At 48.6% G+C, this 16,289-nt stretch overlaps 1 protein-coding gene across 5 annotated transcripts in view; it reads left to right on the forward strand.

Annotated features, from left to right (window-relative positions):
* PKNOX2 (PBX/knotted 1 homeobox 2) overlaps positions 1 to 16,289 on the forward strand; it is a 272,005-nt gene that overhangs the window by 70,584 nt on the left and 185,132 nt on the right. For all 5 annotated transcript variants that reach the window (XM_057316694.1, XM_057316693.1, XM_026505481.4 and 2 more), the window contains exon 2: positions 15,936 to 16,005. The gene's annotated coding sequence lies outside the window, so the exon portion shown is untranslated. The remainder of the gene's footprint in view (positions 1 to 15,935; positions 16,006 to 16,289) is intronic.

Consider the following 16,289-nt stretch of genomic DNA (forward strand, 5'->3'; position numbering starts at 1 on the left):
GGCAGAATCCAAGGAGACCCACCAGTTGTGGGTAACTGGTGGAAGATGACATCGTTATGAGATGGGAAGACTGCAGAGAAGCATCTTGGGGGAAGCAAGGTGGCCTGAAGAGTCATTTCACTTCTGAACTCAGTCACTCAATTCCTGGGACCCTACCTTGCCCCATTTCTCCATCCATCCACCGGCGATATTTCTAGCTACAGACTTCTAGTTTGCTGGCGTTCCCTCCTACCAGACACAGGGTATGAATCCCAAGACAGGGTTGGGTCTGTAGGCAGCTCTGGGCAGCATCCCGAGCATGAAGTCTTCCAGGGAGAAGAGAACCCTGTCTGGAGCCAAGGAAGAGGCCCAGTAAGTGCGCACGACAACAGAGATCCTACTTTCCCCACTGGGTCAGTGTGTCCTAGAGAAAGGGCAGGTCTCTGTGTTCCATTTCCCATCTCCATTCTCATTCTCTTTGACTCACCATCTGCTGCTGGGGAGGACTCCGGGGCTGTGAGCCTGGTGCTGGGACATCCCAGGAGACAATGGTCTGTTCTCCCAGGATTAATGTCTACCTAGGGGTGCTGTGGCACTGATGGCGGTGGGAGACGTGGAATCCAGAGGAAGGGGAACCCAGAGGTGGGGAGCTCGAGGCAAAATGAATGTGCTTTATGGGACATTCATGTGAGAAGTGCAGTAGGATGGGATGTGTTTGGGGCCCATCTATCCATTTGCTGACAACAGCAGTACCCTCAGCTGTGGGCCCTGCTGCAAGCCCCTCTGCAGAGTTGGGGGGCCTGAATGAAAAAGGGACCGAACAGCTAATAGCAGCCGTGCTGTTGGGTGGTGGAGGCATTATGAACTGGTATGTGAAATATGGCCACACTCTTGGTTTTAGTTGGAGCTGGAAAGGATTAGAAGACAATTAATAAATCATTTAGTGCCCTGAGTTTAAGTAACTTATTATTATGGGCTGCATATATTTATTACGCTTCACTGAGCAACATTGGCAAATTTCCTTCAAATGTCACACAATTTGTATGCAATTTGTTTCAGAAGGGTTTTTTCTTTTTTTTAATGCACATATAAATTATTAACCTGAATTCTTCAGGACAGATTGCCCGAATCTTAACCCCTCCCCCACCATCCCTATGAGTCTCATAAAGACTTTCTGTCCCCAAAATGATGACAGGGCCAGCCAAGGGGCTGGGAGAGGATGCAGAGTCGCTTACTGTCTCCTTGGCCTTCGTTGGGGCAGAGACCTAAATCCTGCCTTCCAAAACTTTGGTGAAAAGAAAAGAAATCAGGCTGGCAGTGTGGATCCATCCTTAAGTAAAACCAGGGTCCTGTTGACTCCGGAGCTAGAAGCATCTCAGACGCTGATGGCTCCAAACTGTTCATTTTGTCACTGGGCAAGCCAGGCCCACAGAGGGGCGACAACGTTCTCAGAGATGGGCTGGAGAATCTGGTCCACATTTTTTTAGGCCCGATTCTGGGTTGTCCTTGTGTTTTTCTTGGTGGAGCGGGTTAAAGTTTTGGTACGATGGCATTTTTAATTGGCTCTTGAATTATTACAACCCCTCCCCACAAAGATTCTCCTGTGTGTAGCTAGAGGTTGGGTTGCCGGACAATCCGACCCGCTTGCCCCTCCCCTTTCCAGGTGCCTTTTCTAACGTCTGTACAACGTGCATCTAGTGAGCACCTACTGTGTGAGAGGTGCTCCTGACGTGCGTGTGTGCACATGTGTGCATGTGTTGTATCAAACGATGTCCCTGCCTTCGTCTTGCTTTGTGCCCCGGCATCCACAGGAGTCAGTCATGCCTGTTGAGCAACTGAACGAGCCAATCTGGAACGAACACGGGCAGCTCCCGCACAAGCTCAACACAACTTACAGGAAGCCTGGAAGCATCTCGAAGGGGACTCATTTGGGATTTTCCAGATAGCTAAAAGGCTTGCTTCTTAAATTCCTCCAAGGATGTTTTAAACATCAGCAGTGGACGTCCTCCCGATTTTCCTAAGTAAATGATCCTGAATTTGACCAAACCCGGGGTGCTCATTCACGAGGCTGCCCCTTCGCACTCTCCTTGCTCGACCCTCCACCCCCTGCGTGCACCTCCTTTTATTGCTTCTATCAGCTGAGGCCTGAGTATACCAGAAAACGGGTCCTGTTAGAAGCATGTGTAAAATCAGTCTGAAGCAGCGCTAAGTAACGGTCTGGGAGTTTCCCTTCCGAGTAAGGTTCATAAACTTTAGTGGGAAGATTTTGTGACATGTACTTTGACTGCTCAGAGATTTTTAAAAATGGTTTTCTTTCCAGTATTTTTATACTATGTTGGATTTATGAGTTACTGACTAGCTTACTCACGTGCTGGTAAGGAAAGCATTTTTGTCCCAGAAACGATGGCCTGTCTGCCGGGAGGCTGTGAATAGAAAAGTAGGCTTGGTAAAGAAGCATTTTATCTCCTAGTTTGCTTTCAAGAGGGTCACAGGCAAAGTTCTCTGATTCAGTTATTTTAAGCCACCAGAAGGCAATTTAAGTATGAGAGGGGGCCTCTTGTTTACTGGGGATTTTGCACATCCGTCTTGAGAAAGCGTCTGCCGTGGCCTGGCTCACCAGCTCTGCCTTCCCCTTTACCCCTGGGGGGTGCTGCCTCTTCACTCTGCCAGAGACAGAGCTGCTTTTGTGTCTTCTTTTGAGGGGCGGCCCGGCCTACCTTTCTGCAGCCCGACAGAGGGCCCTCTGAGCAAGTCCCGCCTCGACAGGGCCTTCCTGGTCTCCTCCGTGCCTGGGGACAGTTGCCTCTGCCTGCCTCTGCCACCCATCCGCTCTTTCGCTGGCAGGTGCCAGGTGGAGACAGTCAGCTGCTCAGGAGAGAGATTGTTCTGGATAGTTACTGCTAGCAAGGGATCCCATTTTATCTCCCCGTCATCAGAGTCATCTGTCCTCTGCTGGAGGCCCCTCGGAGGAGCAATGAGCAGGTGAGGCACGGCAGATGGCAGGGCAGCCAGGTGACTCCAGGCTGGAGAGGGAAGCGGCCAGCCCGGCTCCGGAGGCCTCGGGCCTGTGCGCTGAACTCAGGAAACCTCCCCCGCTCTCCCTTGCTTCTGGTGCTGTCGGGCCTCCTTCAGGAAAGGAACAGTTTTCCTACTCCGTTTGTTCTCAGATTGGTGTTATACCCTGGAGCCAAATTAGTGGCTAAGAACAATTGGAAACAAGTGCTCTTTCAGCATCCCGCTGTGATCTGGGGATACAGGTGGGTTCACCAGCCCAGTGGTTGCCTTCTCCACGGAGCCACCCCTCCGCAGAGAATCACCATCCCAGAACCATTCAGCACAACCAAATTCCCTCCTAATCAGCCTGCGCTGAGCACATCTGCCTAACCTCAGTTAAACAAGCTGGAGCCCTGTTAAGTTATTTATGAAACAATATTCAGGACCAGCCCCCGAGGCGAGTTGGGAAGTAATGAATCGAAGTGCTATCTGGAGAGGCCTGCTCACCAGGGCCTGTGGCTGGCCTGCTCCAGTGAGCGGCTCTCTTCCCATGGGGGCTGGAGGCTCAGAGGGTCTCCTTGCGATGGCTGCCATGGTGGACACCCTTCTCTGAGATGGAGATGGTTGTTGGCTTGGCGTGGACTTTAGAGCACCTCCAGCACGGGTCTGAGAGGAAGTGGCTGGCCCTCCACCTCACCGTTACCTGGATGTACCTGCCCGAAGTGGGGGGATCCTCCTCTGTGGTCCCTACATACATGCTGGATGACACTTAACCTCTCAAGCAACTGGTGTCTGTTGCTCCCTTTAGACTCTGGACTTCTCAAGGGCAGGGAGCTGGATTTGTTGTTCATTACTGATCTCCAACCTAGACAAGGGTCTGACACACTCAAAGCAAATTCTGTAAATTGACTGGCTTCCAGTCCTGGACGTCCTTGGGTCAGTTTCACCCCTTCTTGTGATCTGTTTCTGCAGACATGAAATCAGGAAGTTGGAATGGATGATCGCCAAGGTTCTAACCAGGTCTGTGCAGGGTTCTGACAACCTCTCTCCTGGTCTCTGGGTCCGGCTCCTCCTGGATAGGCATCACCCATTGTGGCTGAGGTCCCCTCTGCCCTGACAACCTCTCCCCCAGTCTCTGGGCCCAGCTCCTCCTGGATAGGCATCACCCATTGTGGCTGAGGTCCCCTCTGCCCTGGTGACACTGGCTTAGTCATTCCGTAGGTTTCCAGTCTGGGTCTTGCTCTCTGGTCGCCAGATACTGTCCTTTGCCTGAGCTGTTTTTCCTTGACTTAGCCTCAGTCTTGTCACTTTTCTCAGGCACACAGTTGAAATTTTCCTCCCAAGTAAAGTCAGATGCAAAATGAGAGCTTGTTGGCACAAAGAGACACCTTCGTTCTGCCCTAGGCTGCACCTCCTGGGTAGGCTGTGTTTACTCTTCTTTCTGGCCCCGGACCCCACTCCACCAGGGGAAAGGAGGGCCTCTTCATTTCTCCCCAAGTGAGGGTCAGCCTGTAACTCCTCATGTCCCTTTATCACGCCGCCTTTATGCCTGCAGTAGAACTACTCTTGCTTTCCGTGAAACGCCAGCAACCATAATGATCATCATATTTACTTGCACGAGAGAAATAATTTTAACTTTTCGAAGTATATAATTATTTCACTTCATTTTTACAGTATCTCTGTGCTGCCAGCAAAGCAGGAATAAACATCGTGATTTATTTGAGGCCCAAAGATTTATTGGAATCTAGTTCAAGATTTCTTGGAATCTTAGAACTTTCCAGCTTAATGTGAGCCTAGTGAATATCCTCCCCACCGATTCTTAACCTCTCTGGGGACATGGATAGCCTTGAAATCTTGGTAAAAATGTATAAATCTCTCCAGAGAAAAATGTACACACGAACACCATTCTGGATAAAATCTCAAGGGGTTTGTAGACCCCTGAAACCTTAAGAGTCCTCTTATCCTGATCCAGCCCCTCAGTTCAATAGATGAAGAAACTGAGGCCCAGAGAAGGTCAAAGGCCACATAAGATCAAAGGGCCGTGAGGACAGGACTGTCTCCTGGGCCCTGACTAAAACACTGCATCAGGTGAAGGGCCCAGATCCCCTCGTCTTGTTCTCAGCTTCCTAGTCCCTTTTCCTTTTAGATTTCCTGCAGCGGATGCATGTGACTGTCTATTGCTTCAAACTAAGGTGGCCCAGCTCGCTACCAGTCGCCTCCTACCTCCTACCAGTTTAAAAAAATTTTTTTTTCTTTTTTACCCTAGATTGTGTCTCACTTGTCCAGTACCAGCACTGTGGAATCACCCCGGCTCAGATGTTTGCACAGGAAAGTTGTCTTTCCAGCTGGCAGACTGGCCTGGGAGTCCATGTCCCTTTCTGCCTGGCAGAGCGCCCCCCGCCCCCGGCCCCGTGTTCTCCCCACCGGCCTTCAGAGACTCGGGGTTCCCTGCTCTCTCTCTCTGCCCTGGGTTCCCTTATCCTTGCCTCAGCCGTCAGCACCTCCTCTTCCTGCTCTTTAACATTCCAGGCTCTTTTTTTCTTTTCTGCTAGAAATTGAGAGACGTTAGTGACGGCATGTATTTTTTAAAATTGGGGTAAAATACATCTAACATAAAATTGACCATCTTAACCACTTTTAAGTGTACAGTTCAGTGGCATTAAGTACTTTCATTGTGTTGTGCAACCATCATCACCGCCCATCCCTGGAACTCTTTTTATCTTGCAAAACTGCAACTCTGCCTCTGTGAAACCATCACCCCCATCTCGCTTCCCTCCCAGCCCCCGGAAACCGCCATTTTAGCTTCCATCTCTGCAAATTTGACTTCTCTAGGTCCCTCCCGTGAATTATACCGTTTTTGTCCTGTGGTGACTGGATTAGCTCACTTAGCGTAGTAGCCTCCAGGTTTATCCACGCCGTACCGTGTGTCAGAATTTCCTTCCTCGTTGAGGCTCACTGACACTTTATTATATGTATTGGCTGTGCCTTGTTCATCTGTTCACCTGTCCGTGGACACTTCGGCGGCTCCCCCCTTTTGACTCTTGTGAATAATGCTGGTGAGCATGGGTACTCAAACATCTCTGAGCCCCTGCTTTCAGTTCTTTGGGGTGTATCCTCAGAAGTGGAGGCATGTGTTTAAGGGGTCTTAATTATTCACCACTCTGCCATAAGTCTATTTTTATTTTATTCTTAAACTAACATCTTTTGAACAGCTACTGACCTCCCTGGGTCTGTGGCACGTGCCTCAAAGGGCGCTTTCTCGGAGAACTCCGGAGGCTCTTTCCCATCCTCTCTCCCTAAAAGGTCCCCTCCCCTCCCCAGTCACTTCCGCTCCCTTATGGGGCTGCATTAGTTGACTATATATATGTGTATGTATAGTTTGTATGTTTCCTCCATTAGAATGTGAGCTCCATGAAAGCAAGGACTTTTCCGTTTTGTTCATTGTTATCCCTTGGATGTCAGGCACAGTGCCTGGTACATGTGCAGAAGACATAATTATTGTTATTATTTTTTAAAGATTTGTTTATTTATTTTAGAGAGGCGGAGGTAGAAGCAAAGGGAGAGGGAGAATCTCAAGAAGACTCCCCCCGATCAAGGAGCCTAATGTGGGGCTTGATCTCAGGAACCTGAAATCATGACCTGAGCCGAAATCAAGAGTCGACACTTAACTGACTGAACCACCCAGGCGCCCTAATTATAGACGCAAACTAATGATTGAATGAATGAATGAATGAATAAGCGAGGTACTATTCCTACCTGCAAGGTTCTTCCAGTCCGGTAGGCAGAGAGACAAGTTAAAATGGTTCTATGCAGAGTACAGGGGCTCTGAGAGCTGAGTAATGGGAGCTGTGGCTGTGGCTCGAGGACAGTCCTGGAGAGTGGACCCTGGAAGTACCTCCGTGTACGGGGCAGATTTTTCCCTCAACATTGATAAAAAGGCCCGTGTGACTGAGTAGCTTTAAATTTGTTTCCCTCCGGTCTCCCTACCACTTCATGACATGGTACTATTATCCTCAGTCTCCAGTCAAGGAAACCAAGATGGAGCAAGGTTAAGGAACTTGTCAAGGCCCCGAAGCTAGCGAGTAAGGCAGGTTTAGAGTCTGACGACTTCTTTTTCTTTCTCGCGTCGATTATTTTTCTCTTCCTAATAAGGAAGAAAACTTAATTAAGTTTCTTCTCAAAAGTTACAAAAGTGGCGGTGCTCACTGCAACCAGAAACCAGGCAAAGATATGCTACAAATGGTGCATCTTCCTCCCTCCGTTCCTGGTGCCCCATCAGCACAGTGTGAACACTCCGGCCACCCCTTCCACGCTGCCTCCGTGCTCACACAAACACACGCAAAGGGATCAATTCATTCTAGAGTTTTCTCTGTTCTTATAAAAGTGGGACCACTCCACACACATCCTCTGCTACTTACTTGTCTTATTTTGAACATTATGACCATCTTGCATGGCAAAAGATACAGATCTAACGCACTCTTTCAATGGCTTCATATATGTACAGTATGGCTGTACCACAAGTTACACAACCAGTTCCCTACTGGTGGACATCTAGGTTGTTTTTCACTTTTTCCCACGATGGATGCTGCCACATTATTCTTGGGCACTGCTACTTTTTCTCTCTAGGATGCATTCCCAAATTGGAGCTGCCTGGCCAAAGTCTATATGTATTTAATAGACACTATATATTATTTTCCAAAAGGTAGTAGCAACCCAGTGTCATGCTTAAAGCACTGCACTTTCTAGGCTGGACTGACTGTCCCCACCCTTCTTCCCTTCCTGCTTTTCCTCAGAGCCCAGTACCCTCAGGCTCATCCCAGCCTCCTCTGACCTGACCCAGGACTCTCCAGGAAGGCAGGAGGGACACCGCTTCCTTCTCTCACCTGTGGCCGTATGTGGCCCTGGGCAATGCTCTCTCCTCTCCCTTGGCCAGCGAGGACTGGCAGTCAAGAAACCTGGATTATAGTTCTAACTCTGTTGCAAACCAGCTGTTTGACCTTGGGCAAGCCACTTCGCTTTTCTGTGTGTTGGTTTCTTCATTCATAAATTGAAGGAGTTTGGGCTAGATGACCTGTAAAGCCCTCCCTCTCTCCAGATGACCTTTTTAGTTTGAGACACCCACAGAGCTGGCTCCCAAGGGGAGCACTGGGGTCTGTCTGCTGTCTGGGGTGGCAGGGAGCGGGTGGGTGCTGGAGACAGGACAGAAGAGCCTTTCTACTGCTAACTTCCCTCAGAAGACCTCCCTGTAGCCTTGACTGCTGATTCTTAGTGGGTAGGCTGGGGATTCTGGAGCCAGACTGAGATGGACCTGGGTTCAAACCCAGCGCAGCTGTATTCCAGCGGCATGACCTCGGGCAGATTGCCTCACCTCCCTGTGCCTTGACTTCCGAATCTGTTAAGCAAGCAAGATAAAATGGCCTCCGTGTTCTGGAACAGCACTGTCTAATACAACTTTCTGTGATGCTGGAGAAGTACTCTATCTGAACCTTCCAGTACAATAGCCACTAGATACATGTCGAACCCTTGAAATGCAGCTGGCGAGGCCGAAGCCTGAATTTTAAATTTTCTGTAATTTTAATTAATGAGGATTTGAATTTAAAAAGCCACATGTGGCCAGCAGCTACCTTGCTGGACTTTGTAGCTACAGAGGATGAAAATAAGGTAGAGGGATTCAGTGTGTAGGAAGCGCTTAGCTAGCCCAGGGTCTGGCACATAGTAAGCACTCAATAAATGTTTGCTATTATTAGGTATTATGTGTCTTGCTTTCCGGCCCGCCACACCTCGTGGCTCTCAATGACACCCCATACTGGCTGTCCCAGAGTCACCTGGGGGAAGGAGGGAGGGGGGAAGGTGTTGCTGCGGTGGTGCATGTCAGTAATGAGCCTTGCACTAAATGTTTCTGGTCTGCTACTTTCCCTGGAGGGTCATGTGAGCCAGAGTGGTATGTGGCCTGCTTTGCAAGTGATTAACATGGTGTAAGCAATCTGCATAGAGAGAAAAAACCCTCCGTTGGTATTCCATTATTCTATTAGAGTTTCAGAGCCGGGATTAAGTGGACATGATTTCTTCCTATGGGCCATTAATTTTGTTTTATTGCTGGTCTGATGGCCATTACCCTTTTTTGCCAATGCATTCCCCCATTAGGTTTGTACAATTAACAAAATATGTGCTGTTAGGGCTTTGATAGGAAGAGTGGGATGGAAATAAAGGGAGGGGGTAGCAGCCGCCCCTGAGTTGGGGTGGGGAGAGGCTGGGCCCAGGGGTGGGGCCTCAGGAATAAAGCGAGTGGGGCTTCTTCAGCACCTGCCCTGTAGCCATTGGCATTCCAGGGAAACTGCCCTAAGACCTTTGCCAGCTCTCTCCAGGCTGGGAGTGGACTTGCCCAGGTGAGAAGGAAGGACACAAGGCAGGCCTGCCTGGTGGCACTGGTATTTTCCTGAATCCCATCCTCCACCCTCCAGCTGGCACAGCACAGCTGAGAACATAATAAGCCACCCACCCCCGTGCTGTCACCTTGAACCTGAAACTCTTAGGCAGGCAGAGTAAGTCAGCCTCTGGGTGTCTGGCCCTGTGATGGGAGAGACTTCCAGGGTGACACTCGCCTTCTCTCGGGGTAAACAGGAGGACCTGTGCATGATTAAAAGGGGATGACTCATCCTTGGCATCACCCGCTGATTGCCACACGGAAAGGCAGGATTGGCATTGTTAGGTCATCTAGTCTTTGGGGGAAAGTTAGAACTATGGATTGTTAAAATGTGAAATCTCCCACTTTTTAGACGTTGGCAGAATTTATAAAAATGCCACGGGGCACCTGGGTGGCTCAGTCGGTTAAGTGTCTGCCTTTGGCTCAGGTCGTGATCCCGGGGTCCTGGGATCGAGTTCTGCATCGGGCTCCCTGCTTAGCGAGGAGCCTGCTTATCCCTTTGCCTCTGCCTGCCGCTCTGCCTGCTTGTGCTGTCTCTCTCTGTTGTATAAATAAATAAAATCTTTAAAAAAAAAAGAATTTATAAAAATGCCAGACAGGCAAGAGTCAACATAGGGGCTGCCACTTGGCAACCTCTGTCAAACAACAGGGGTTTTAAGGAGGAATGGACATGATCAAATTTGTGTTCCAGAAAGATCCTCTGCTGAGGGGAGGTGGTAGGTGGGCAAAAATGGGGTGAGGCTAGAGGCCAGGAGACCAATTAGGGCCTGGGAAGAGAGAGAAGGCTGAGGCAGGTCAATGACGATGCCAAGCAAAGAACAGCAGTGATATTCCTGACAGAGAATCAGCAAGTTGTGGGTCTTGGTGTATTCACACCCCAGAGGATGTCCACAGGGCCGGGAGGTTGTCTTGTGAACGGGTCCTCTGGCCCCCGAGGGTTTGCCTCTGCAGAGGGCCCTGCGGCCCTGGGAGCCCACACCTTACTCCCATCCAATGTAGACAGATCGCAAGTGCTTCCAGTTCCTTCTGCCACGTAGGAAAGTCCTTAGGATGAGCCCACCAGTGCCCACATTGCTTACAGGATTTTGTATGTATTACCTGTACTTACAGGTACAGGCCCAGAGTCTTGGGCCCGGGTAGGGCCTGGGGACCGTGACTGAGGTACTTTTCCAGTTCTTCTGTAACTGGGCGACCAGTACTGCGTGTGGCCCCGTGGGGGCTGAAGACAGGTGTGGAATGAGCATCGATTCTTACCAGGCTTCAGGAACGGCAGTGTGTTACCCTCAGTGCTGGGTGGGATGCATCTCAGAGTCAAGTATTTAGTGCCAGGCAATTTTATCAGTATTCAATTACCTAGTTATCGTGTAATTTAGAGCCTGGTGGTCAGGGCCTACTATGCTGTAACTGCCAACCTCAGTCAACAAATGTAAGTAAGCAACCACAAGCTGTTGGCAGGTGACGAGGGGAGCATAAGTGGAACAGAGAGGAGACTCGGCGATGAGGTGGGGAGACACAGGACACACCGTCTGGATGGATGGGTGGTCCTTCAGGGGTTTCCTTCTGGAATGGTCTATTCATGTTTTGTCTTTCTCAGAAGTTTTGCTCATATACCCGTGGAGGGGTTTCAGAGAAGAGGAGGATCGGGAGAGACTCTTGGTGTCCAAGAATGGGTTTTCATAATTTGTCCTCATTCCAAAGGTCTGGCTGGGGCAAGGGCAGAAATGCTTTCATGGGCAGTGGGATGAATGCAGAAGTCTTCAACCCTCCTGCTTTGCCTCTTTCTTCTTTTCCGTTCAGCTGCTGCCAGCCCTTAACTCTTAACACTCAAAAACAACAATAGCCTGGGGCACCTGGGTGACGCAGTCATTAAGCGTCTGCCTTTGGCTCAGGGCGTGATCCCAGCGTTCTGGGATTGAGCCCCACATCAGGCTCCTCCGCTGGGAGCCTGCTTCTTCCTCTCCCACTCCCCCTGCTGTGTTCCCTCTCTCACTGGCTGTCTCTCTGTCAAATAAATAAATAAAAATAAAATCTTTAAAAAAAACAATAGCCTTCATTTATTATTATTATTATTATTATTATTATTATTATTAATCTGTTCCAGGCATTGCACAAAATGCTCTTGATGCATCGTCTCATTTAAAGATGCTACTATTACCCCCCTTTGAAAGATGAGAAAATTGAGTTTCATAGAGGTTAAGGTTAGGTAAATGATGGACCTGGGTTTGAACCCAGAACTCTCTGACTCCCACATCTTTACTCTTAACCTGGGTGATATACTGAGCTACCTTAGCACGAGACTTAGAGCCCTCCCTGGCGTGTTAGTCTGGGCAGCCTCTGGGGTATATAGATGTCAGATGGAATTTTGGTTTAAGGATTATCTAGTAGTCTAACCCTATCATTTTGCCTACAGGGAAACCGAGGCATGGAGGGGTTAAAGTTCCTTCTCCAAGATTGCACATTCATGAGAGAATGAGGAGGGCATGAGCCCATGTCTGATTGACACCCCTCTGTTAGGGGTGCTCTTTCTATTAGACTCATGTCCTCGCTAAGCCCCAAGCTCATCTCTCTCCACCCTCCCGACTTACCTAGGAGTGCTCCCTGGGTGCCACTCAGCTCTCCTGGAGCGTGTGCTACCTCCTATGGGAAGCTTTCTTCTGCCCCTCTCTCTGCCTCATTCCCAGACAAACATGAGCATTCAACAACTCCTTCCTCATTTATCTTCGCCAATTTCCTCATATTATAAACGTGAATGGTCAATTTCATTTATAGTTCCATTTTATTTTCATGGTGAATAAGACAGGCCTGAGTTTCCATTCTGGTTCCATGACAGCATGGCTGCTTGTGTGAAGGCTTTTGACATGATCGCTTGCCTGCCAGGACCACCAACTGCTGGCTTTGGGAGGCCCTAACATACACGGCACAGAGGTGGTTTTCCAGCCTGTGTACACAGGTCAGCGCCAGGTTACGTAGACTTTTCCACAGGTGCGTGGTCATGAGTGAAAAATAAGGCCAGTATGGAGAGTTTGCATGTTCACATATGTGTGCCCACATGTGTGTGTGCACGTGCGTACATGCGTGTATGCGAGAGAGAGAGAGAGAGGAGCAGACAAAGGGATAGAGACAGAAAGAGAGGGAGAGGGAATGCTTTCCACGCTGCTCTATTTATTCAATTCAAAGAATGGTCCTTGTTGCTCTCCTTACTTTGGGGGATTGAATTACTTCATGAAATGATGGTGAACGAAGACAATATTAAGGTTTTCTCAGTATATAAGTTTGTCAACCCTATCAGTCTCCTAGTGTTTTTCTAACACTTCATTGATGAGTGAAGCCCCATCTGGGGGACCAGGCTGTGGGTCCCTCCAGTGCTGGGGAGCTCACTACCTTCTGAGGAAGCCTGACCGTTTTTGCATGGTTGTCATTGAGGGAGACGTCTCTCTTATATCGAACTGAAGGTTGACTTCCTCTAACATCTAGCAATTAGTCCAATCCCTCTGTCTAGTGTAACACAGCCCCTCTTTCATATAGTTCCTTCAAATATTTGGAGGGCCACCACGTGAGAGAAGGATGGGTAATCTTAGAGAGGGACAGATTAAGGCACGTATCTGGTTTCTTTTGTAGCTACTACTGCATAGCCTCCCAGTAATGGAAATACAACAACAAAATAGCAATAAATAGCTACCATTCAGTGAGTGCTGATTTTGTGTGAGCCACAGTTCTAAGCACTTTGCAGTTTACAAAATCATTCAATCCTCACTTGAACCTCAGAGGGAGAACCCTTATTAGCCCAATTTTACAGATAGAAAACTGAGGCACAGTGAAGTTAAGTAACCTGACCGTGGTCATTCCACTAGTGAGTGGTAGCGTCGGGACAGACTGGACAGTCTGTTTCCAGAACTTGTGCTTTTATTATTTGTTTTAAAGCTTTTTTTAAAAAAAAATTATTTATTTGAGAGAGAGAGAGAGAGACCAAGAGCACACAGGGAGAGGGGCAAAGGGAGAGGGAGAAGCAGGCTCACCACTGAGCAGGGAGCCCAATGCAGGGCTTTGTCCCAGGACCCTGGGATCATGACCTGAGAGCCAAAGGCAGACACTTAACCGACTGAGCCACCCAGGCTCCCCGAGAACTTACGCTTTCAGCTACTGGACATCTCCGCTCACATTTCCTCTTCACTGTCAAAGTTATTAAGATGTAATGCCAGAATTGCGTCTTAAACTAATATGGATTGTTAAGTCCAAAGTGAGGGGACTGTTCATCCCTCGGCTGGACACTGTGTGACTATTAATGCAACCTAAGATCACATTTAATGCTCTTGGCAGCAACACCACACTCTGGGCTCATCCTGTACTTGTATTCAATTCAAATCACCTACCTTTTTTTTTTTAAACCACGTTACCCTATTCGGTGTTTTTGCAATTGACTTTTGAATGTAAGAGTGGGATTTGGTGTATATATTCTCGTCAAATCTTTTTCTACAATTCTGTAAAAAATAAAAATGGATTTGCATGTGGACATGGGATATAGTAATTTGGAGGTTTAGAGTGATGGGATTGTGGGCTCTATTTCTTTATTTTCAAAATTATTTCTTTACGGCTGTCAGGATCTTATTGTGCAAAAACTAGTAGATGAAAAAATGGACTTTTCCTTTTGGCCCATTCTTGCCGCTTGTTAAAAGCTTTATAACACTCCTGAATCCATCTCTGCAGGAGCGGCTGTCCTTCCCAGGTTCGCAGCATGTGCAAATGGCAAGTCTGCCATATCTTCTAAGTTGCTTGGCAGCTCAACAGACAATCCCAGAGGGCAGGGATAAAGTACCACTGCCTGCACTTCAATCTAGAGACTTCTTACACTGAGCTCAGTAGTCAGTTGTTTTCAAGACTCTAAGTTGGAGCCCATTGCCAACCATTGCCAACCATTGCCAACCCGCGGCTGGTTCTGAGCTGCTGGTTGTGGATTCTGTTTGGCATGAACAGGGTCTACCGATGAGCACTTCAACAGACATATACTGAGAACCCAATACATCCTGGGCACCCTGCTAGGTGCCATCCTGTCTTCAAGGACCTGCAGTCCAGTGGTCTGGGCTTGTCTCAGAGGTACCTCCTTGAACCATTAACCTCAGTCATGCAGATGTTAGTAGATAGCCCCAGAGAAGGTGCCTTAGCCTCTGGACATCATCATGAACAAGAGGGACATTTTCTTTCCATGAGCACATCACACTACACCCCATGACTGAATTTTCTATCTGAAATTCCACCCTCTTCCAAGTAGCTTCTCTGTCTTAATTAAAAGGAAGATCTTAAAGGGGTTAGGGCGGGTGGGGAGGGCTCCTCTTCTTCATGTCATTTCCTTATTGAAAAACTTTAAATGGCTCTACCAGCTCCTAACCCAAGCCTGGCCTCTCTGCCTGACACTCAGAGCCCTAGATACTCTGGCCCCAATGGGCTGAACTCAGTGTTGGTCCCTCCTTGGTCTCTCTCAGGCAGCCCAACTTCTGTATTGCCCCAGGTCACTCCATGCTGCCCCCCTCTCATCCTTGCTTGGATTGCTCCCTTTCTTGGAACGCCCTCTTGCTCCCTTCTACCAGCCAGATCTTGCCTGTCTGGTCTCCAAAGCCCCATTCAAGTTCTCCCTCCCCCTGACTACTTCTTCAGTGCCTCAGCTCTCACCACTTCCTTCCTCTGTGGAGAGGGAATTATAGTCCCTACCACACAGTTCAGCACTACTGTGCGTATAGTCTTGTCTTATCTGATGATGCTCTATATGGGTAATCTTATTTCCCCAATGACGGCAGGGCAGCACTTTTATACCAGGACCCACCCATGCATTTTATTTCTGCTGCACCTAGCCAGTGTAGACCGTGGAGCAGACACCTGATAAGCATGTGCTGGGTTTTTCTTGTTGTTATTGCTGTCTTCCAGAAAGAGAATTAAGAGCAGCCACATTTTTTATCTTTCCAGTCTTGCCCTCATCATGCTTCTCCATGCACATTCTTCTCCTTCCAGGCCGATTGGACTCTTTACCTTTCCTCGAAAATTCTCTCTCCCGTCAGGACCTTCCATAATCCTGCCGTAAACAACAGCCTCGGTTTTGTGGTTTGCCAGTTTTGTAGCCTTCCCCATATAGGTTGCCAGCTTTCACAGGGCTGCGCAGCTCTGTCCCCCTGCATGGGGTCCTCCATCAGACAGGAGGCATCCGTAAATGATTATTGCTTTGGTCAGCTCAGGGCTCTCAACAGCCATGAGCCTGTTTTTCTCCGGGATTCCTATAGGGAAGGGGATGAAACTCACAGGAAATTGAGGCACCGAGCAGGTAAGGAGGGAGCCATCCTCTCTGTCTGTCCTGGTTAGCTGTCCTACCCAATAATAATCGTCTTGCACACAGAGTCCCTTGATCAGGAAACCTTCCCACTCAGCACTGTGGGAATAGAGTCCTGGCTCTGCTCTCACACCAGACCCAGCCTGAGGTTACCCTCAGCCCCACCTCACTCTCCCTCCCAGTAGAATCATACACATCTGTAAAAACGTTTTCTCTTATTGACAGGTAAAGTCCGGAGCAGGACTCTGAGGCTTTCTGTCCTCCATGCCGCTCACCAGGAAAGGGACTGTGAACTGTAAGTAACTGTGTTTGGTGTTTCCATGCTGACTCAATAAGGTTATGGGTTAAGGACCAGCCCTGAACCTGATCTTTAACAGCCATGCATTGTGCAAGAGAAATACTCAACAATGAGCCAGTCAGAATGTAAAATACAGTGGACTTCTAATTAGATTAGGTCTGAATGTGACAAAGAAGCCCTATAATATGACATCCTATTTAATTAGACTTTATTGATTGTGCATTAAGGTGGACTTGATGTGTTATGTGTGTCATGAGTGTTCGAGAGGGAAGCTCTTGAGT

This window comes from Ursus arctos, unplaced genomic scaffold, assembly GCF_023065955.2.
Source record: "Ursus arctos isolate Adak ecotype North America unplaced genomic scaffold, UrsArc2.0 scaffold_22, whole genome shotgun sequence".
NCBI lineage: Eukaryota > Metazoa > Chordata > Mammalia > Carnivora > Ursidae > Ursus > Ursus arctos.